This window comes from Lepisosteus platostomus, chromosome 15 (genome assembly GCF_059453375.1).
Source record: "Lepisosteus platostomus isolate fLepPlt1 chromosome 15, fLepPlt1.hap1, whole genome shotgun sequence".
Taxonomy (NCBI): domain Eukaryota; kingdom Metazoa; phylum Chordata; class Actinopteri; order Semionotiformes; family Lepisosteidae; genus Lepisosteus; species Lepisosteus platostomus.
Genome location: NC_142625.1, coordinates 7498686 through 7519633, shown reverse-complemented (window position 1 = coordinate 7519633; position 20948 = coordinate 7498686). Strand labels below are relative to the sequence as shown.

The 20948-nt window shown below is 53.5% G+C and overlaps 6 non-coding genes across 6 annotated transcripts; all 6 read left to right on the top strand.

The window, feature by feature from the left end:
* Positions 1-336: 336 nt before the first annotated feature.
* Positions 337-527, top strand: LOC148647892 (U2 spliceosomal RNA). Its single transcript, XR_015927442.1, has one exon. It is a non-coding gene; the product is annotated as a U2 spliceosomal RNA (small nuclear RNA).
* Positions 528-6941: 6414 nt separating this feature from the next.
* LOC148647891 (U2 spliceosomal RNA) lies at positions 6942-7129 on the top strand. Its single transcript, XR_015926977.1, has one exon. It is a non-coding gene; the product is annotated as a U2 spliceosomal RNA (small nuclear RNA).
* Positions 7130-7976: 847 nt separating this feature from the next.
* Positions 7977-8167, top strand: LOC148647890 (U2 spliceosomal RNA). Its single transcript, XR_015927441.1, has one exon. It is a non-coding gene; the product is annotated as a U2 spliceosomal RNA (small nuclear RNA).
* A 2915-nt stretch (positions 8168-11082) lies between these two features.
* LOC148647889 (U2 spliceosomal RNA) lies at positions 11083-11281 on the top strand. The gene has a single exon (XR_015926936.1). It is a non-coding gene; the product is annotated as a U2 spliceosomal RNA (small nuclear RNA).
* An 847-nt stretch (positions 11282-12128) lies between these two features.
* Positions 12129-12319, top strand: LOC148647888 (U2 spliceosomal RNA). The gene has a single exon (XR_015927440.1). It is a non-coding gene; the product is annotated as a U2 spliceosomal RNA (small nuclear RNA).
* Positions 12320-15676: 3357 nt separating this feature from the next.
* LOC148647887 (U2 spliceosomal RNA) lies at positions 15677-15869 on the top strand. The gene has a single exon (XR_015926875.1). It is a non-coding gene; the product is annotated as a U2 spliceosomal RNA (small nuclear RNA).
* The last annotated feature ends 5079 nt before the right edge of the window (positions 15870-20948 follow it).

Here is a 20948-nt window from a genome sequence, read left to right as displayed (position 1 = left end):
TCTGCCCGCAGGTGCTGGCGCTCGGCTTTGGCTTGCAGCCGGTTGGGCGCAGCTGCTGCCGGTGGGAGGGGCCTAAGCTAAGGAGGCCGGGCGGCTGGCGCCCCCTGCGGCTGCGGTCGTTGTCGGGCCGTTGACAGAAGATCAAAGAGCAGGGCCCCCGCCCGGGACTGGCAGGAAGGCAGGCGGGCAGGCAAGAGAGAGGGGGAGCAGAGTCCCGCGGCAGGCCTCTGGCTGCAGGGAGGCCGGCAGCTGCGCGGGTCCCGGGCTCCAGAGGAGTCGGCCTGCGCCACTGTGCGCCAGCGGAACGCCCGCGCGTCGGTCCGCGCCTTTGTGGGCATCGCTTCTCGGCCTTTTGGCTAAGATCAAGTGTAGTATCTGTTCTTATCAGTTTAATATCTGATACGTCCCCCATCGGGGGACCACATATTAAACGGATTTTTGGAACAGGGAGCTGGATCAGGAGCTTGCTCCGTCCTCTCCACGCATCGGCCCGGTATTGCAGCGCCTCCGGGAGCGGTGCACCACCTTCTCTCAGCGGTGAAAAGACAGACGTAGGTAGCTAGGTAGCTAGCTAGCTAGCGAGCGAGCGAGCAAGCAAGCGAAGTGGACTGGAGCTCCTTCTTCTCGGGTCTCGTCCCTCGTCCCCCATCTGTGTGTCTCTGTGTTCTGTCTCTCTCTCGCCCTCTCGGTTCCCGTGCTCCCTCTGTGCGCTTTCCCGCGTCTCGACTCTCTGGGCAAGCAGGCCGGCCCCCTTTTCGGCTCCCGTGCGTTTTCCCTCCAAAAAACTTAGGTTTTTCAGCCTTTTCCCAGGGAGGCAGGCGTGGCTTGCTTGCTTGCTTGCTTGCTTGCTTGCTTGCTTGCGTGCGTGTCCGTCCCCGTCCCTGCAGGCGGGCCCCTTTCGACAGCTGGGCGTTTTCCCTCCAAAAAACTTAGTATATCCACCTTTTCTTTCTTTTTTTTCGGCAGGCAGGCAGGCAGGCGTGTGTGCGCGCGCGTCCCCGTCCCTCCCTCCCTCCCGAGAGAGAGCTGCCCCTTGCCTCTGCCCGCAGGTGCTGGCGCTCGGCTTTGGCTTGCAGCCGGTTGGGCGCAGCTGCTGCCGGTGGGAGGGGCCTAAGCTAAGGAGGCCGGGCGGCTGGCGCCCCCTGCGGCTGCGGTCGTTGTCGGGCCGTTGACAGAAGATCAAAGAGCAGGGCCCCCGCCCGGGACTGGCAGGAAGGCAGGCGGGCAGGCAAGAGAGAGGGGGAGCAGAGTCCCGCGGCAGGCCTCTGGCTGCAGGGAGGCCGGCAGCTGCGCGGGTCCCGGGCTCCAGAGGAGTCGGCCTGCGCCACTGTGCGCCAGCGGAACGCCCGCGCGTCGGTCCGCGCCTTTGTGGGCATCGCTTCTCGGCCTTTTGGCCAAGATCTAAAGATACGTGGCATGACCGCGGTCTGAGGACTTGACAAAAGGCGAAGACAACGAAGGCGAAGAGGAGAAGGAGAAGACAGCGGACAACGGAACCAGACCAGACGGGCGGAACCTTACCATCAGAAGACCGAAGCAGAAGTCCACCAAGGTCACCACGGGTAGTCGCCCTGGGTTGAGCCCAGGGGGCGAAGTGGGGCCTCCAAGATGACAGCGGTCGAAGGTGGTGAGTGGGCCCGCGGTTCGGCGGCTGTGCACCCTCTGTCCCGTGAGGGGCAGATGCGGTGCACAGTGCGTTTTGTTGTGAAGGAGGCAGAGAAGAAGAAGGAATGGATGAACCGTGAGCGGTTTGAAAGAGTAGTCCTGATGAAGGCTCTAGGGATTAAATTGAAGGACATTGATTGTCTACAAGATTTCCCAGTCAGAGGGATATACGACCTGTCGCTTGCATCGGATGAACTTTGTGAGAAAGCCTGGGAAAAGGTGTGTGAAGGAAGAGATGTGGAACCGCTTAATGATTTCTTGATAGAGCCTTTGTTTGCCAGGGAGCTCAGGACTCTGACAATTCACCTATTTAATCATCGGGTCCCAGAAAGAGACGTAATCACCTTTTTATCCAGATTTGTGGACGTGCAGGGAGAAGGTCAAAAAGATTTAGATGTCCTCAGAGTGTGGACCGGTAAAAGAAGATACACGGTGCGGCTAAAACCTAAGCCATCTGAGGGTGAGGGAGTGGTACATCCCCCGGCTTATTTCACGATTGGGCCTAATAGAGGCTACCTCTTCTATCCAGGCCAACCGGTGACGTGCAAGAAGTGTTTCCAGAGGGGTCATGTAGCGGCGAACTGTCCTGGCGGTGTGTGTAGAAAGTGTAAGGCCACAACTCACGAAACTAAGGACTGTACTAAGGTCTTAACGTGCGACCTGTGTGGGGCAGAAGGCCATGTGTACAGGGTTTGTCCGATGAAGAGTCGAAGTTTTGCAGATGTGGTGCGGACTTCGGCAGAGGGCCCGAGGAGAGAGGAGAGCAGACCACAGCAGAAGACCGCGACCACCCAGAGGACACAAGCAGACGCAAGAGAAGAAAGAGACGACAGACCAGAGGAGATGCCAAAGGCGACCAAGGTACCTGAAGAGGCGCGTCCGGGGACCTCGTCGTGGGCGGAAGTGATGGACAGGGCAGAGTCGGAGTCGCCGGAGTGGGTTACCCAGCCTAGCAGGGCTGCAAAGAGGAAGTCGGCGGCAGAGAAGAGAAGAATGAGGTCCGACGAGTGCGTGTTCGAGACTGTGGCTAATCGTTTTCAGGTCCTAGCTGTTGAGGAGGACTCGGGGAACAGTGACGTCGAGGCAGAGAAGGGAGAAGACGGAGAGAGAGGACAGAGAATGCCGAGACGGAAAAAGGCGATTGCTGTAAAGAGGGCGAGGGGGGAGTGTAAGAAAGGGGGTAGGAAGGAGGTAGGGGTGGAGGGGGGTGTAGAGGGAGAGGGAGAGGGAGGTAGGGAGGGGGGGAGTAGGGAGGAAGGGGAACAGAGGGAGAGGGGTGGAGAGCAGGGTGAGGAGGCTGACCCCTTGGAGGCCTCTGCTGAGGTCAGTACCCTCGACGACCCCATACCCCCGGGCCAGGGCGATATAGTGGTGGAACAGGAGGATTTCGTTTCAGAGACCTCAGAACAGTCGGGGAAAGACGGCGGTATCCACCTCCTGACCTCCGATGATCCTGGGGTAAGTCCATCATCCCTGGGGGAGGGGTCCCCGCAGGTTATGAGTGTGGGTGGGAATCTCCTCAGTCCTCTTGGAATAGAGAGTGCTTTTAGTTTGGGAGACGGGTTGCAGCTGCAGACTCCCTTTGACCCAACATGAGTCGTACCGTATGTACTATTAACGCCAGAGGGCTTAAAAATCATAGTAAGCGGATTGGCGTCTTCAAATGGTTAGAAGCGCGCCATTTCGGCTTTTGTTTCTTGCAGGAAGTACACTTAGGCACAAAAGGTGATATTGTCACCTTTAAGAGAGACTGGGTAAAAGGGGAGTCCTGGTGGAGTGTAGGGGGAGTGCACTCATCCGGAATCGGGATCCTATGTGGAACCCCGAATTTCTCTGTAAGCGAAGTTAACTGCATAGTCCCAGGAAGGCTAATGATTGTAGATGGGGCATGGGAAAGATTGCAGGTACGTTTAATAGCTGTCTACGGGCCTGCCGAAAGGCGGCTCCAGGGGGCGTTTTTGAAGGACCTTGAGCCACATCTGTACACCAATAGAGTGGTGGTGATGGGAGGGGATTTTAATATTGATGTATGTGATGCGAGTGGTGTGAGTGTGAGTGATCTTAAAGAATTAATATCACGGTTTCACCTAAAAGATGGTCACAAGGACTATAGTCAGGGACAGAGAATGCACACATGGAGTAATGGAAGGGGTGTCTTCAGAAGACTTGATTATATCTTCACCACCCTACGTGGGTTGACACAGGCGGCAACGGTTACTCCGGTATGGTTTTCAGATCATCTGTTGCTGTCGGTTGATTTGATACCAGATGGTATGGACCCTAAATCAAACTACTGGAAACTGAACACGAAAGTGTTATTGGAAGCCGATTATCAGAGTTTGATAGTTGCGCTTTTGGATCGGTTCCAGTTACAGAGGGGGCGGTACCAGACAGCGGTGCTGTGGTGGGAAGCCTGTAAAAGGGCGATCTCCAAGGCTTCTATCTCATACTGTAGCCAAAAGAAGGTAGCAGAGAGAGGAGAGCTTGTGAGATTGCAGCAGGAACTAGAAGAGCAGTATGTGGTTTCCAACCAGGGTGGTGCTTTCGACATGACAAAAGTTTCTGAGCTTAAACTCAGACTGAAAGAACTTTGGGTAGAGAGAGCTAAGGATTTTTTGTTTAGGTTGAAGGGTAACCTGATTGAGGGGGAGGAGAGGTGCTCAGCCCAGTTTTTTGGCTCGGTCAGAGCCAGACAGAAGAGGACTCTCTTCGAGGGTCTGAGGAGAGAAGATGGGTCCAGGGTCAGAGACATAGAAGGCATGGTGAGGTGTGCAACTAATTTTTACAAGGTTTTATTTTCAGAGAAACCAGTGGATGAGAGTTTGTGGGATGAGTGGTTGATTGGGTTTGACAGGAAGATTGATGGTATGGAAGGTGTGGGTGAGGCCCTAACAATGACTGAGATTGGAGAAGCCATTGGTGGCCTGCGTAGAGGTACCACCCCGGGGATGGACGGACTCCCGACGGAATTTTATGTAACCTTCCGAGAAAGGTTACTACCGGTGTTGTTGGAGGTTTATAACGAAGTCCTGAGGGAGGGTGAACTCGGCAGAACGATGAGGACAGGTATTATGTCTCTGGTGTTTAAGAAAGGAGACAAGGAAGATCTGGAGAACTGGAGGCCGATCCAATTACTCTGTTCCGATTATAAGATCTTGGCCAGAGTATTGGGGAGACGGCTGAGGAAGGTGATGCCGGACCTGATAAGTAAAGACCAAACCTGCAGTGTGGAGGGTAGAAACGTAAAGTGGAACCTGCAGTTGATCAGGGACGTCATTGAATGGGTGGAGGACAGGAACCTTGAGATGATGCTTGTGAGCCTAGACCAAAATAAGGCCTTTGACCGGGTGCATCACTCATTCCTTTGGGAGGTGATGAGAAGAGTGGGGCTGGATGAGGGCCTCATCAGATGGATCAAGGTTTTGTATAATAATGTCATCTCAAGGGTATGCATCAACGGTATGCTTGGCATGGGCATTCCGGTCAGGTGTGGGGTGAGACAGGGATGCCCTCTGTCCCCCTTATTATATGTGCTGTACATAGAACCCTTTCTGCATCGGATTCGTGGGGATCCTCGAGTGGAAGGGGTGGTGGTTCCTGGGAGTGGAGGAGAACAGGCGAAAATAGCAGCCTATGCAGACGATATTTCTCTGTTTCTTAGCACTGACAGAAGTCTTCACCAAGTACTACAGATAGCAGATAGTATGACCAAAGGGACAGGTGCTTTTTTGAACAAAGCAAAGTGTACGGTTAAATACTTCGGTAGATGGAAGGAAAGACAAGATGTGACGGGCGGTCTTACCTTGGTGACGGGACCGGTTAAAATTCTGGGAGTTCTTTTTCATACGCAGGACTCCGCCAGGATCAACTGGGACCTGAGGCTGGGGAAGGTAAATCAAAAGATCGGTATGTGGTTGAATAGGTCGCTGACGTACACAGGGAAAGTACTAGTCCTAAAGGTAGACATACTGCCATTGCTGCTTCATTTGGCTTGTGTGTTCCCTCTGCCTGCTCGGCTGCGTCGAAACCTGGTGAGGGCGGTCTTCCACTTCGTTTGGAGTGGGGGGCATGAGTACATCAAGAGAGCGGATATGTGCAGGCCAGTGGAGGAGGGTGGTAGGTCGGTTCCAGACTTCCCGTTGAAACTAGACACAATATTTGTCGCAAATTTGTGTAAAACACTATACGAAGATCCGGATCACCTTTGTGTATGTTTTATCCGTTTGTGGTTTGCGAATACGATGAAGCACCTGGTAGTCTGGACGAATACAACGCCGAAGGCGCAAAAATTGCCCTGGCATTATAGACATGCGGTGGTGTGGTTACAGAAGCACCCAGGGTTCAGAAAGGGCTTGGGGGCTACGGACCACAAACAGATGTATAGGACTATCATGGAGAAGGGGGAACCTGCAGTGGTGGGGGTGTCGGAGGAGGAGTGGCGGCAGATCCAGCCGGTGGGTCTAGAAAACAGACTCAAGGACCTAAACTGGCGGGCTCTCTGGAACAGGTTGCCGGTGAGGGACACGCTCTACAGGCATGGGTTGTCCAGACAGGATAAGTGCCCGCAGCCTGGCTGTTCTGAGGTCGAAACCCTGCTTCACGTTTTCTGGGGCTGTGTTTTCGCCCAAAGGGTGTGGGGTCACAGTGCTGAATTATTACAGAAAGTCGCTGTTGATTTTGTTTTAAGCAGTCGGGTGGTGTTTCGGGGAGTAAAGGGGGTGAGAAAATGGAATAATGAATTTGTGTTATGGTATATAATTAGTTTGGTTAAATTTTATATATGGGTAGCGAGGAGGGAGGTGGTGGAGCATGGCAGTTGTGTTTCAGCCTTATCTGTATTTAGCAAAGGCAAAAATGAAGTTACTAGACGTGTTCGGTGGGACATCTTACGGTGGGGTTTTGCTGCGGCCAAAGAAAGATGGAAGGGATTAATTTCTTTGGGGTGTTAAATTGATTTCTGTATATGGGTTTGTTTTATAATAATATAAGGAATGTTGGGGATGGAGGAGGGATCTTTTTTGCATACAGGGCGGGATTATGGTAATGTAACGGTTTTGTGTTTATGGTTCTGATGTCTGTTTCTTTTGTGATTCTATTTTCGAAATGAACCAATATGAATACTGTTGTACTAACATTTTCATGACCGTTTGATTTGTGTTTCGGATTGTTGAGTGTAATAGTATAAGGGTTGTTGTTAGTGTTACAGAGGGAGGCTGGTTTAGGGTATGTTTGAATGTTGGGGAAGGGTGTGGTTGTCTTACTGTGCTGTGTTGAAGTTTGTTATGTTTGTAATAAAAAACATAAAAAAAAATCTGTTCTTATCAGTTTAATATCTGATACGTCCCCCATCGGGGGACCACATATTAAACGGATTTTTGGAACAGGGAGCTGGATCAGGAGCTTGCTCCGTCCTCTCCACGCATCGGCCCGGTATTGCAGCGCCTCCGGGAGCGGTGCACCACCTTCTCTCAGCGGTGAAAAGACAGACGTAGGTAGCTAGGTAGCTAGCTAGCTAGCGAGCGAGCGAGCAAGCAAGCGAAGTGGACTGGAGCTCCTTCTTCTCGGGTCTCGTCCCTCGTCCCCCATCTGTGTGTCTCTGTGTTCTGTCTCTCTCTCGCCCTCTCGGTTCCCGTGCTCCCTCTGTGCGCTTTCCCGCGTCTCGACTCTCTGGGCAAGCAGGCCGGCCCCCTTTTCGGCTCCCGTGCGTTTTCCCTCCAAAAAACTTAGGTTTTTCAGCCTTTTCCCAGGGAGGCAGGCGTGGCTTGCTTGCTTGCTTGCTTGCTTGCTTGCTTGCTTGCGTGCGTGTCCGTCCCCGTCCCTGCAGGCGGGCCCCTTTCGACAGCTGGGCGTTTTCCCTCCAAAAAACTTAGTATATCCACCTTTTCTTTCTTTTTTTTCGGCAGGCAGGCAGGCAGGCGTGTGTGCGCGCGCGTCCCCGTCCCTCCCTCCCTCCCGAGAGAGAGCTGCCCCTTGCCTCTGCCCGCAGGTGCTGGCGCTCGGCTTTGGCTTGCAGCCGGTTGGGCGCAGCTGCTGCCGGTGGGAGGGGCCTAAGCTAAGGAGGCCGGGCGGCTGGCGCCCCCTGCGGCTGCGGTCGTTGTCGGGCCGTTGACAGAAGATCAAAGAGCAGGGCCCCCGCCCGGGACTGGCAGGAAGGCAGGCGGGCAGGCAAGAGAGAGGGGGAGCAGAGTCCCGCGGCAGGCCTCTGGCTGCAGGGAGGCCGGCAGCTGCGCGGGTCCCGGGCTCCAGAGGAGTCGGCCTGCGCCACTGTGCGCCAGCGGAACGCCCGCGCGTCGGTCCGCGCCTTTGTGGGCATCGCTTCTCGGCCTTTTGGCTAAGATCAAGTGTAGTATCTGTTCTTATCAGTTTAATATCTGATACGTCCCCCATCGGGGGACCACATATTAAACGGATTTTTGGAACAGGGAGCTGGATCAGGAGCTTGCTCCGTCCTCTCCACGCATCGGCCCGGTATTGCAGCGCCTCCGGGAGCGGTGCACCACCTTCTCTCAGCGGTGAAAAGACAGACGTAGGTAGCTAGGTAGCTAGCTAGCTAGCGAGCGAGCGAGCAAGCAAGCGAAGTGGACTGGAGCTCCTTCTTCTCGGGTCTCGTCCCTCGTCCCCCATCTGTGTGTCTCTGTGTTCTGTCTCTCTCTCGCCCTCTCGGTTCCCGTGCTCCCTCTGTGCGCTTTCCCGCGTCTCGACTCTCTGGGCAAGCAGGCCGGCCCCCTTTTCGGCTCCCGTGCGTTTTCCCTCCAAAAAACTTAGGTTTTTCAGCCTTTTCCCAGGGAGGCAGGCGTGGCTTGCTTGCTTGCTTGCTTGCTTGCTTGCTTGCTTGCGTGCGTGTCCGTCCCCGTCCCTGCAGGCGGGCCCCTTTCGACAGCTGGGCGTTTTCCCTCCAAAAAACTTAGTATATCCACCTTTTCTTTCTTTTTTTTCGGCAGGCAGGCAGGCAGGCGTGTGTGCGCGCGCGTCCCCGTCCCTCCCTCCCTCCCGAGAGAGAGCTGCCCCTTGCCTCTGCCCGCAGGTGCTGGCGCTCGGCTTTGGCTTGCAGCCGGTTGGGCGCAGCTGCTGCCGGTGGGAGGGGCCTAAGCTAAGGAGGCCGGGCGGCTGGCGCCCCCTGCGGCTGCGGTCGTTGTCGGGCCGTTGACAGAAGATCAAAGAGCAGGGCCCCCGCCCGGGACTGGCAGGAAGGCAGGCGGGCAGGCAAGAGAGAGGGGGAGCAGAGTCCCGCGGCAGGCCTCTGGCTGCAGGGAGGCCGGCAGCTGCGCGGGTCCCGGGCTCCAGAGGAGTCGGCCTGCGCCACTGTGCGCCAGCGGAACGCCCGCGCGTCGGTCCGCGCCTTTGTGGGCATCGCTTCTCGGCCTTTTGGCTAAGATCGAGGTTCAAGTGGCCTGACCGCAGTTCCAAGATCTTAGTCCAGGGGGTCGGGAAGGCGAGGGGAGGATCGGACGGACCGGAAGGAATGGATTGCTGATGGTGGAACCTGGAAGACCGGAGCGGTGTGGACGAGGAGTTTGCTGAGGCGGTGGTCGGTGCTGGACGACGGCGTTTTGCTTGCCTGGAGGTTTCGGAAGGAGAGCTGAGGAGCATTGCTGGAGCGATGGCTGGGCATCCCTGGGCGAGGAAGGAGCGGAGGAAGAACTCCCTTTGTTTCTCGTTGAGGAGCCGCGATGGACCTGCTTTTTGGGACAGAGATAAGTTCAAGAATTTGGTTTTGATTCAATGTTTGGGTGTTGAATTGGCAGACGTATTTTGTCTCCAGGATTATTGTGCTCGGGGAGTGTTTGAACTAACTCTTGCAACAGAAGCCTTGTGTTTTGAAGTATGGAGAAAAGTTCAGGAGAGGAAAAATGAAGATCCTGTTAAGTCTTTTCGTGTTGAGCCAATGTTTGCTGGAGAGCTTACAGTAATGATGGTGCATGTTTTCGACTCATTTGTTCCGGAGGAGGATATTGTGTCTTTTTTACAGCAGTTTGTGGATCTGCAAGGAGCAGGGAGGAGGCACTTGGATCCTGATGGCGTGTGGAACGGGAAGCGGACGTATCTGATGAGACTGCGACTGGGGAACACGGCGGAGGAGGGGGTGATACATCCCCCTGCTTTCTTCGAGATCGGGACTCACAGGGGTTACCTGGTGTATTCTGGGCAGCCCCTCGCTTGCATGTTATGTGGAGAACGTGGACATTTTGCTGCACAGTGTGAGCCAGTGATTTGTAAACGGTGTGGGAAGTTGGGTCATGTGGCCAGGAATTGTGATCAGGAGAAAAAGTGTTATCTGTGTGATGAGCCTGGACATGGTCATCGGTATTGTATGAAAAATGTGAAGAAGAGAGTTGATACAAATGATGTGGGTAGGAATGTGGGGGGTATTGGGAAAGAAGAGAGTGAAGTGGAAGGAGGAATTTCTGTTTCTGAAGATGTGGTAGTGCGTAGGGAGGGTTTTGTAAATGGGTTTCGTTGGGTGGAGGGTGATGTTAGGGATTTAGAACCAGATTTGACTGTAGATTTGAAGGAGGAAGAGAATGTATGTGTGGAAGAGAGGTTGACTGGGATTGATAGCAGAACGAATGTGGCGGAGAATGCGGTAAGTGATGTGTCGAGTGCTGATAAGGGTTCGAGTAAACCTAAGTATCGTTGGGTGGAAGGTGATGTTAGGGACCTAGAACCAGATTGGACTGTAGATTTGAAGGAAGGAGGGAATGTGAAGGGGGAAGTAAGGGTGGGGCAGACGGTTAGGAAAAAAGCGAAAAAGAAGGGGAAGAGATGAAGGAGAATCAAGTTAATAGTCTTTCAGAGATCAGGGTTGCATTTGCATAAGGGGTGGGATTATGGGAAGGGCAAAGTGGGTTGTGGGGTTTTTGGTGGGGTGTTTAGAAATTGTTGAATTAAAATGAACTGTGACTTTGTTTTTGCTGTGTATTGTTTTTGTTATTAATTGAATGGGATTTGTATTGGTATAACAAGAAATTGTTTTGTTTCTTATATGAATTTTGGATTGTTTGAATTTTTGTATGTGTTTGACTTGTTTGAAAGGTGGGTTTATGTAATTGGTGGTTTGGGAGGGGACTAGTTTGTGACGGGTGGTGCTGGGAGTTAATTCAAGGATTGTGGAAAATGAATGAATTGTAAATTTGGGAAAGGGGTTTTTGGTTTAATTTGCATAATGGGTGGGATTATGGTAATAATTGAGGTTCTGAGCTATGTAATGGGGATGTACAGATTTTGCTGTGTATTGATTTTGCTGTGTAATTATTTGTTGAGAATTGGGTGGGAAGGGCTGTTAGTATTTAGAAGTTTTTGTTAGTCGACTATTGAATGGATTTTTGTGTTTAACAGGATTATGGGTTGAGATGATTTTGGTTGTTATTGTGACTATTGTGTATTTGGGATTGTGTTTTGTTCTTTGGAGTTTTTGGAATTTCTTTTGTAATTTTGCAATAAAAAAAAAAAAAAAAAAAAAAAATCTGTTCTTATCAGTTTAATATCTGATACGTCCCCCATCGGGGGACCACATATTAAACGGATTTTTGGAACAGGGAGCTGGATCAGGAGCTTGCTCCGTCCTCTCCACGCATCGGCCCGGTATTGCAGCGCCTCCGGGAGCGGTGCACCACCTTCTCTCAGCGGTGAAAAGACAGACGTAGGTAGCTAGGTAGCTAGCTAGCTAGCGAGCGAGCGAGCAAGCAAGCGAAGTGGACTGGAGCTCCTTCTTCTCGGGTCTCGTCCCTCGTCCCCCATCTGTGTGTCTCTGTGTTCTGTCTCTCTCTCGCCCTCTCGGTTCCCGTGCTCCCTCTGTGCGCTTTCCCGCGTCTCGACTCTCTGGGCAAGCAGGCCGGCCCCCTTTTCGGCTCCCGTGCGTTTTCCCTCCAAAAAACTTAGGTTTTTCAGCCTTTTCCCAGGGAGGCAGGCGTGGCTTGCTTGCTTGCTTGCTTGCTTGCTTGCTTGCTTGCGTGCGTGTCCGTCCCCGTCCCTGCAGGCGGGCCCCTTTCGACAGCTGGGCGTTTTCCCTCCAAAAAACTTAGTATATCCACCTTTTCTTTCTTTTTTTTCGGCAGGCAGGCAGGCAGGCGTGTGTGCGCGCGCGTCCCCGTCCCTCCCTCCCTCCCGAGAGAGAGCTGCCCCTTGCCTCTGCCCGCAGGTGCTGGCGCTCGGCTTTGGCTTGCAGCCGGTTGGGCGCAGCTGCTGCCGGTGGGAGGGGCCTAAGCTAAGGAGGCCGGGCGGCTGGCGCCCCCTGCGGCTGCGGTCGTTGTCGGGCCGTTGACAGAAGATCAAAGAGCAGGGCCCCCGCCCGGGACTGGCAGGAAGGCAGGCGGGCAGGCAAGAGAGAGGGGGAGCAGAGTCCCGCGGCAGGCCTCTGGCTGCAGGGAGGCCGGCAGCTGCGCGGGTCCCGGGCTCCAGAGGAGTCGGCCTGCGCCACTGTGCGCCAGCGGAACGCCCGCGCGTCGGTCCGCGCCTTTGTGGGCATCGCTTCTCGGCCTTTTGGCTAAGATCAAGTGTAGTATCTGTTCTTATCAGTTTAATATCTGATACGTCCCCCATCGGGGGACCACATATTAAACGGATTTTTGGAACAGGGAGCTGGATCAGGAGCTTGCTCCGTCCTCTCCACGCATCGGCCCGGTATTGCAGCGCCTCCGGGAGCGGTGCACCACCTTCTCTCAGCGGTGAAAAGACAGACGTAGGTAGCTAGGTAGCTAGCTAGCTAGCGAGCGAGCGAGCAAGCAAGCGAAGTGGACTGGAGCTCCTTCTTCTCGGGTCTCGTCCCTCGTCCCCCATCTGTGTGTCTCTGTGTTCTGTCTCTCTCTCGCCCTCTCGGTTCCCGTGCTCCCTCTGTGCGCTTTCCCGCGTCTCGACTCTCTGGGCAAGCAGGCCGGCCCCCTTTTCGGCTCCCGTGCGTTTTCCCTCCAAAAAACTTAGGTTTTTCAGCCTTTTCCCAGGGAGGCAGGCGTGGCTTGCTTGCTTGCTTGCTTGCTTGCTTGCTTGCTTGCGTGCGTGTCCGTCCCCGTCCCTGCAGGCGGGCCCCTTTCGACAGCTGGGCGTTTTCCCTCCAAAAAACTTAGTATATCCACCTTTTCTTTCTTTTTTTTCGGCAGGCAGGCAGGCAGGCGTGTGTGCGCGCGCGTCCCCGTCCCTCCCTCCCTCCCGAGAGAGAGCTGCCCCTTGCCTCTGCCCGCAGGTGCTGGCGCTCGGCTTTGGCTTGCAGCCGGTTGGGCGCAGCTGCTGCCGGTGGGAGGGGCCTAAGCTAAGGAGGCCGGGCGGCTGGCGCCCCCTGCGGCTGCGGTCGTTGTCGGGCCGTTGACAGAAGATCAAAGAGCAGGGCCCCCGCCCGGGACTGGCAGGAAGGCAGGCGGGCAGGCAAGAGAGAGGGGGAGCAGAGTCCCGCGGCAGGCCTCTGGCTGCAGGGAGGCCGGCAGCTGCGCGGGTCCCGGGCTCCAGAGGAGTCGGCCTGCGCCACTGTGCGCCAGCGGAACGCCCGCGCGTCGGTCCGCGCCTTTGTGGGCATCGCTTCTCGGCCTTTTGGCTAAGATCAAGGTTCAAGTGGCTTGACCGCAGTTCCGAGGTCTTAGTCAGAGGGTCGGGAAGGCGGCGGAGGAGGCGACGGTGGAGGCGGCTGTTGGAGGCAGAGTCAACCGGAGGGGAGAGGACGGAGCGATGGAGGCGATTGGCGGAGTTGCGGCTTCGGCAGGCGGAGAGTGGTTGGGCAGAGAGGGACGGATGCGGAATTCCGTTCGTTTCGTATGGAAGGAGAAACCGGGAACCGAAAGGATGAAGAGAGAGGAGTTTTCGGACATTGTGCTGATCCAAGCTTTGGGCGTGGAGGTACCGGATGTTTTTTGTTATCAAGATTTTCCTGGGAAAGGTATTTTTGATGTTTCTTTTATTTCGGAGAAAGTTTGTATGGAGAAATGGAATGTTCTTCAAGATCAGAAGGAGAACTTGCCCTTTGTTAATTTTGTTATAGAGCCATTGTTTGCCAGAGAACTAAGGCCTTTGACTGTGCATATGCATAATCCGTATGTGCCAGAGTCTGAGCTGGTATGTTTTTTGAGAAGATTTGTGGACATTCAAGGGAATGGTGTAAAGGTTATGGACTCTAGGAATTTCTGGACGGGGAAAAGGAGGTACATGGTGCGCTTAAGGACTAATGCATCTGAGAAAGGTGGGTATGTTCACCCACCAGCTTTCTTTACGATTGGTTCGAATGGAGGTCACCTGAATTACCCTGGGCAGCCATTTGTATGTCGGAACTGTGCAGCGGAGGGTCACGTGGCAGCTGAATGCACTGTTATTTGTTGCAGAAGGTGTGGGGAAGTAGGGCACAGGGCAGAGAAGTGTGCCAAGCCCTTATCTTGTAATTTGTGTGGTGAAGCAAGCCATGTGTATAAGAACTGTTTTCAAAGGTCAAGGAGCTATGCAGGTGCAGCCCGGGCTCGATCGACTGCTGGAGAGTCCTTTGCAAGGAGGACGGGAGCGGCTCCAGGAGAACAGAGGTCTGCGGGGAAGGAGCCTATGGTGGCGGCTGGAGGTGTGGCGGAGAAAGATGGAGGTTTGGTGTTCCCTAAGCAGGGAGGGGGTCTGGAGGAGGTCACCGAGATGGTGGAGGAGTTGGTCGAAGAATCAGGAAGGATGTCGTGGGCGGAGAGTGTGCCTGACATTGAAATGGATGGTGATGAGGGGCCTTCGGGGAGCCGGGGGATGTCTGTTCCAGGAATTCCTAGTCGGAAGAGGGTGGCGGATCCGGATCCTGAGGAGGTGAAGGGTGACGACGACTCAAGTGGAATAGGCCAAGTGGCGGAGAGGGGAGTCTCTCGCAGGAAGAAAGTGGCGGCTGGTGATCCTGAGGAGGTGGAGGACGACGATCCAAGTGGGGCTGGTCAAGTGTCGGAGGGGGGTGAGGGTATTGACTGGTCAGTGGCTCAGAGGGGGAAGGGTAAAGGGAAGGGTGTTGTTAGGCAAAAGGAGGAAGTGGGTGGGCAGGCAGTGGAGAGCGCAAACCCCTTCGCTGTTCTAACTGTTGATATTGATTCTGAGAAGGAGGAGGACGATGTCCCAAAGGGGGAGGTGCTGATGGGAGAGGAAAAGTCAGTAGAGGGTTTGGGGCGTATGACGGATTTTTGGGATGAAGATATTGAGTGGAAGCAGTGGAGGGAAGAAAGGAAAGGTTGTATTCATCTTAAATGGCCTTTGAGGAAAAATAGAAAGGGGTTTCGAGGGGTAGTGGATAGGGATATGTGGGAAAGCCTTTTTGAGGCTTTGGATAGGAAACGGGTGATGGCTGTGTCACGGTATATGGAAAAGGAGTTTCCACAGCTTCTTTTTGAATACGCGTTTCCGGAAAAAAGAATGTTTAAAGGGCTACGGGTGTCGGGGAAAGTTAAAGCGGAGTGTAAAGATGCTTCTGTTACATTTGCTAAAATGTTGCGTAACAGGGGAAGTGAGAGTAGTGTTTCAGATGATGTCTGTGCTTAGTTGTATTTAGGATGGGTTTGTTCTATGTATGGTTTTGGTTTAATGGAATATGTTCTGTTTTTAAGTGGGTGTGATGGGAGGCGTGTGATATTGAGAGGAGAGCTGGTTTTGTGTAGAGAATTAATATAAGGGGTGGGAATGTAAATGAGATGTTGGTGGGGAACTGTTTCATTATGTTTTTGTAAATTGTAATGGGATGCAGACTGTATATAATGGGGTTAAGGGAATGAATGTATTGTAAGTTTGGGGATGGGGGTTTTGGTTTAATTTGCATAAGGGGCGGGAGTATGGAGATTAGTGGGGTTTGAGACTGTGTAATAGAGTTAAATAGATTTGTGTTTCGTAGGGATTTTGCTGTGTAATAATTTGTTGAAAATTGTATGAGAAATGTTGTTAGTATTCAGAAGTTGTTGTTAGTTGACTGTTGAATGGAATTTTTGTGTTTAACAGAATTGTGGGTTGATATGACTTAAGTTGTTACTATGACTAATGTGTATTTGAGTTTATGATGTGTTTTGTGTATATTTGGAGTTTTTTTGGAATTTCTTTTGTAATTTTGCAATAAAAAAAAAAAAAAAAAATCTGTTCTTATCAGTTTAATATCTGATACGTCCCCCATCGGGGGACCACATATTAAACGGATTTTTGGAACAGGGAGCTGGATCAGGAGCTTGCTCCGTCCTCTCCACGCATCGGCCCGGTATTGCAGCGCCTCCGGGAGCGGTGCACCACCTTCTCTCAGCGGTGAAAAGACAGACGTAGGTAGCTAGGTAGCTAGCTAGCTAGCGAGCGAGCGAGCAAGCAAGCGAAGTGGACTGGAGCTCCTTCTTCTCGGGTCTCGTCCCTCGTCCCCCATCTGTGTGTCTCTGTGTTCTGTCTCTCTCTCGCCCTCTCGGTTCCCGTGCTCCCTCTGTGCGCTTTCCCGCGTCTCGACTCTCTGGGCAAGCAGGCCGGCCCCCTTTTCGGCTCCCGTGCGTTTTCCCTCCAAAAAACTTAGGTTTTTCAGCCTTTTCCCAGGGAGGCAGGCGTGGCTTGCTTGCTTGCTTGCTTGCTTGCTTGCTTGCTTGCGTGCGTGTCCGTCCCCGTCCCTGCAGGCGGGCCCCTTTCGACAGCTGGGCGTTTTCCCTCCAAAAAACTTAGTATATCCACCTTTTCTTTCTTTTTTTTCGGCAGGCAGGCAGGCAGGCGTGTGTGCGCGCGCGTCCCCGTCCCTCCCTCCCTCCCGAGAGAGAGCTGCCCCTTGCCTCTGCCCGCAGGTGCTGGCGCTCGGCTTTGGCTTGCAGCCGGTTGGGCGCAGCTGCTGCCGGTGGGAGGGGCCTAAGCTAAGGAGGCCGGGCGGCTGGCGCCCCCTGCGGCTGCGGTCGTTGTCGGGCCGTTGACAGAAGATCAAAGAGCAGGGCCCCCGCCCGGGACTGGCAGGAAGGCAGGCGGGCAGGCAAGAGAGAGGGGGAGCAGAGTCCCGCGGCAGGCCTCTGGCTGCAGGGAGGCCGGCAGCTGCGCGGGTCCCGGGCTCCAGAGGAGTCGGCCTGCGCCACTGTGCGCCAGCGGAACGCCCGCGCGTCGGTCCGCGCCTTTGTGGGCATCGCTTCTCGGCCTTTTGGCCAAGATCTAAAGATACGTGGCATGACCGCGGTCTGAGGACTTGACAAAAGGCGAAGACAACGAAGGCGAAGAGGAGAAGGAGAAGACAGCGGACAACGGAACCAGACCAGACGGGCGGAACCTTACCATCAGAAGACCGAAGCAGAAGTCCACCAAGGTCACCACGGGTAGTCGCCCTGGGTTGAGCCCAGGGGGCGAAGTGGGGCCTCCAAGATGACAGCGGTCGAAGGTGGTGAGTGGGCCCGCGGTTCGGCGGCTGTGCACCCTCTGTCCCGTGAGGGGCAGATGCGGTGCACAGTGCGTTTTGTTGTGAAGGAGGCAGAGAAGAAGAAGGAATGGATGAACCGTGAGCGGTTTGAAAGAGTAGTCCTGATGAAGGCTCTAGGGATTAAATTGAAGGACATTGATTGTCTACAAGATTTCCCAGTCAGAGGGATATACGACCTGTCGCTTGCATCGGATGAACTTTGTGAGAAAGCCTGGGAAAAGGTGTGTGAAGGAAGAGATGTGGAACCGCTTAATGATTTCTTGATAGAGCCTTTGTTTGCCAGGGAGCTCAGGACTCTGACAATTCACCTATTTAATCATCGGGTCCCAGAAAGAGACGTAATCACCTTTTTATCCAGATTTGTGGACGTGCAGGGAGAAGGTCAAAAAGATTTAGATGTCCTCAGAGTGTGGACCGGTAAAAGAAGATACACGGTGCGGCTAAAACCTAAGCCATCTGAGGGTGAGGGAGTGGTACATCCCCCGGCTTATTTCACGATTGGGCCTAATAGAGGCTACCTCTTCTATCCAGGCCAACCGGTGACGTGCAAGAAGTGTTTCCAGAGGGGTCATGTAGCGGCGAACTGTCCTGGCGGTGTGTGTAGAAAGTGTAAGGCCACAACTCACGAAACTAAGGACTGTACTAAGGTCTTAACGTGCGACCTGTGTGGGGCAGAAGGCCATGTGTACAGGGTTTGTCCGATGAAGAGTCGAAGTTTTGCAGATGTGGTGCGGACTTCGGCAGAGGGCCCGAGGAGAGAGGAGAGCAGACCACAGCAGAAGACCGCGACCACCCAGAGGACACAAGCAGACGCAAGAGAAGAAAGAGACGACAGACCAGAGGAGATGCCAAAGGCGACCAAGGTACCTGAAGAGGCGCGTCCGGGGACCTCGTCGTGGGCGGAAGTGATGGACAGGGCAGAGTCGGAGTCGCCGGAGTGGGTTACCCAGCCTAGCAGGGCTGCAAAGAGGAAGTCGGCGGCAGAGAAGAGAAGAATGAGGTCCGACGAGTGCGTGTTCGAGACTGTGGCTAATCGTTTTCAGGTCCTAGCTGTTGAGGAGGACTCGGGGAACAGTGACGTCGAGGCAGAGAAGGGAGAAGACGGAGAGAGAGGACAGAGAATGCCGAGACGGAAAAAGGCGATTGCTGTAAAGAGGGCGAGGGGGGAGTGTAAGAAAGGGGGTAGGAAGGAGGTAGGGGTGGAGGGGGGTGTAGAGGGAGAGGGAGAGGGAGGTAGGGAGGGGGGGAGTAGGGAGGAAGGGGAACAGAGGGAGAGGGGTGGAGAGCAGGGTGAGGAGGCTGACCCCTTGGAGGCCTCTGCTGAGGTCAGTACCCTCGACGACCCCATACCCCCGGGCCAGGGCGATATAGTGGTGGAACAGGAGGATTTCGTTTCAGAGACCTCAGAACAGTCGGGGAAAGACGGCGGTATCCACCTCCTGACCTCCGATGATCCTGGGGTAAGTCCATCATCCCTGGGGGAGGGGTCCCCGCAGGTTATGAGTGTGGGTGGGAATCTCCTCAGTCCTCTTGGAATAGAGAGTGCTTTTAGTTTGGGAGACGGGTTGCAGCTGCAGACTCCCTTTGACCCAACATGAGTCGTACCGTATGTACTATTAACGCCAGAGGGCTTAAAAATCATAGTAAGCGGATTGGCGTCTTCAAATGGTTAGAAGCGCGCCATTTCGGCTTTTGTTTCTTGCAGGAAGTACACTTAGGCACAAAAGGTGATATTGTCACCTTTAAGAGAGACTGGGTAAAAGGGGAGTCCTGGTGGAGTGTAGGGGGAGTGCACTCATCCGGAATCGGGATCCTATGTGGAACCCCGAATTTCTCTGTAAGCGAAGTTAACTGCATAGTCCCAGGAAGGCTAATGATTGTAGATGGGGCATGGGAAAGATTGCAGGTACGTTTAATAGCTGTCTACGGGCCTGCCGAAAGGCGGCTCCAGGGGGCGTTTTTGAAGGACCTTGAGCCACATCTGTACACCAATAGAGTGGTGGTGATGGGAGGGGATTTTAATATTGATGTATGTGATGCGAGTGGTGTGAGTGTGAGTGATCTTAAAGAATTAATATCACGGTTTCACCTAAAAGATGGTCACAAGGACTATAGTCAGGGACAGAGAATGCACACATGGAGTAATGGAAGGGGTGTCTTCAGAAGACTTGATTATATCTTCACCACCCTACGTGGGTTGACACAGGCGGCAACGGTTACTCCGGTATGGTTTTCAGATCATCTGTTGCTGTCGGTTGATTTGATACCAGATGGTATGGACCCTAAATCAAACTACTGGAAACTGAACACGAAAGTGTTATTGGAAGCCGATTATCAGAGTTTGATAGTTGCGCTTTTGGATCGGTTCCAGTTACAGAGGGGGCGGTACCAGACAGCGGTGCTGTGGTGGGAAGCCTGTAAAAGGGCGATCTCCAAGGCTTCTATCTCATACTGTAGCCAAAAGAAGGTAGCAGAGAGAGGAGAGCTTGTGAGATTGCAGCAGGAACTAGAAGAGCAGTATGTGGTTTCCAACCAGGGTGGTGCTTTCGACATGACAAAAGTTTCTGAGCTTAAACTCAGACTGAAAGAACTTTGGGTAGAGAGAGCTAAGGATTTTTTGTTTAGGTTGAAGGGTAACCTGATTGAGGGGGAGGAGAGGTGCTCAGCCCAGTTTTTTGGCTCGGTCAGAGCCAGACAGAAGAGGACTCTCTTCGAGGGTCTGAGGAGAGAAGATGGGTCCAGGGTCAGAGACATAGAAGGCATGGTGAGGTGTGCAACTAATTTTTACAAGGTTTTATTTTCAGAGAAACCAGTGGATGAGAGTTTGTGGGATGAGTGGTTGATTGGGTTTGACAGGAAGATTGATGGTATGGAAGGTGTGGGTGAGGCCCTAACAATGACTGAGATTGGAGAAGCCATTGGTGGCCTGCGTAGAGGTACCACCCCGGGGATGGACGGACTCCCGACGGAATTTTATGTAACCTTCCGAGAAAGGTTACTACCGGTGTTGTTGGAGGTTTATAACGAAGTCCTGAGGGAGGGTGAACTCGGCAGAACGATGAGGACAGGTATTATGTCTCTGGTGTTTAAGAAAGGAGACAAGGAAGATCTGGAGAACTGGAGGCCGATCCAATTACTCTGTTCCGATTATAAGATCTTGGCCAGAGTATTGGGGAGACGGCTGAGGAAGGTGATGCCGGACCTGATAAGTAAAGACCAAACCTGCAGTGTGGAGGGTAGAAACGTAAAGTGGAACCTGCAGTTGATCAGGGACGTCATTGAATGGGTGGAGGACAGGAACCTTGAGATGATGCTTGTGAGCCTAGACCAAAATAAGGCCTTTGACCGGGTGCATCACTCATTCCTTTGGGAGGTGATGAGAAGAGTGGGGCTGGATGAGGGCCTCATCAGATGGATCAAGGTTTTGTATAATAATGTCATCTCAAGGGTATGCATCAACGGTATGCTTGGCATGGGCATTCCGGTCAGGTGTGGGGTGAGACAGGGATGCCCTCTGTCCCCCTTATTATATGTGCTGTACATAGAACCCTTTCTGCATCGGATTCGTGGGGATCCTCGAGTGGAAGGGGTGGTGGTTCCTGGGAGTGGAGGAGAACAGGCGAAAATAGCAGCCTATGCAGACGATATTTCTCTGTTTCTTAGCACTGACAGAAGTCTTCACCAAGTACTACAGATAGCAGATAGTATGACCAAAGGGACAGGTGCTTTTTTGAACAAAGCAAAGTGTACGGTTAAATACTTCGGTAGATGGAAGGAAAGACAAGATGTGACGGGCGGTCTTACCTTGGTGACGGGACCGGTTAAAATTCTGGGAGTTCTTTTTCATACGCAGGACTCCGCCAGGATCAACTGGGACCTGAGGCTGGGGAAGGTAAATCAAAAGATCGGTATGTGGTTGAATAGGTCGCTGACGTACACAGGG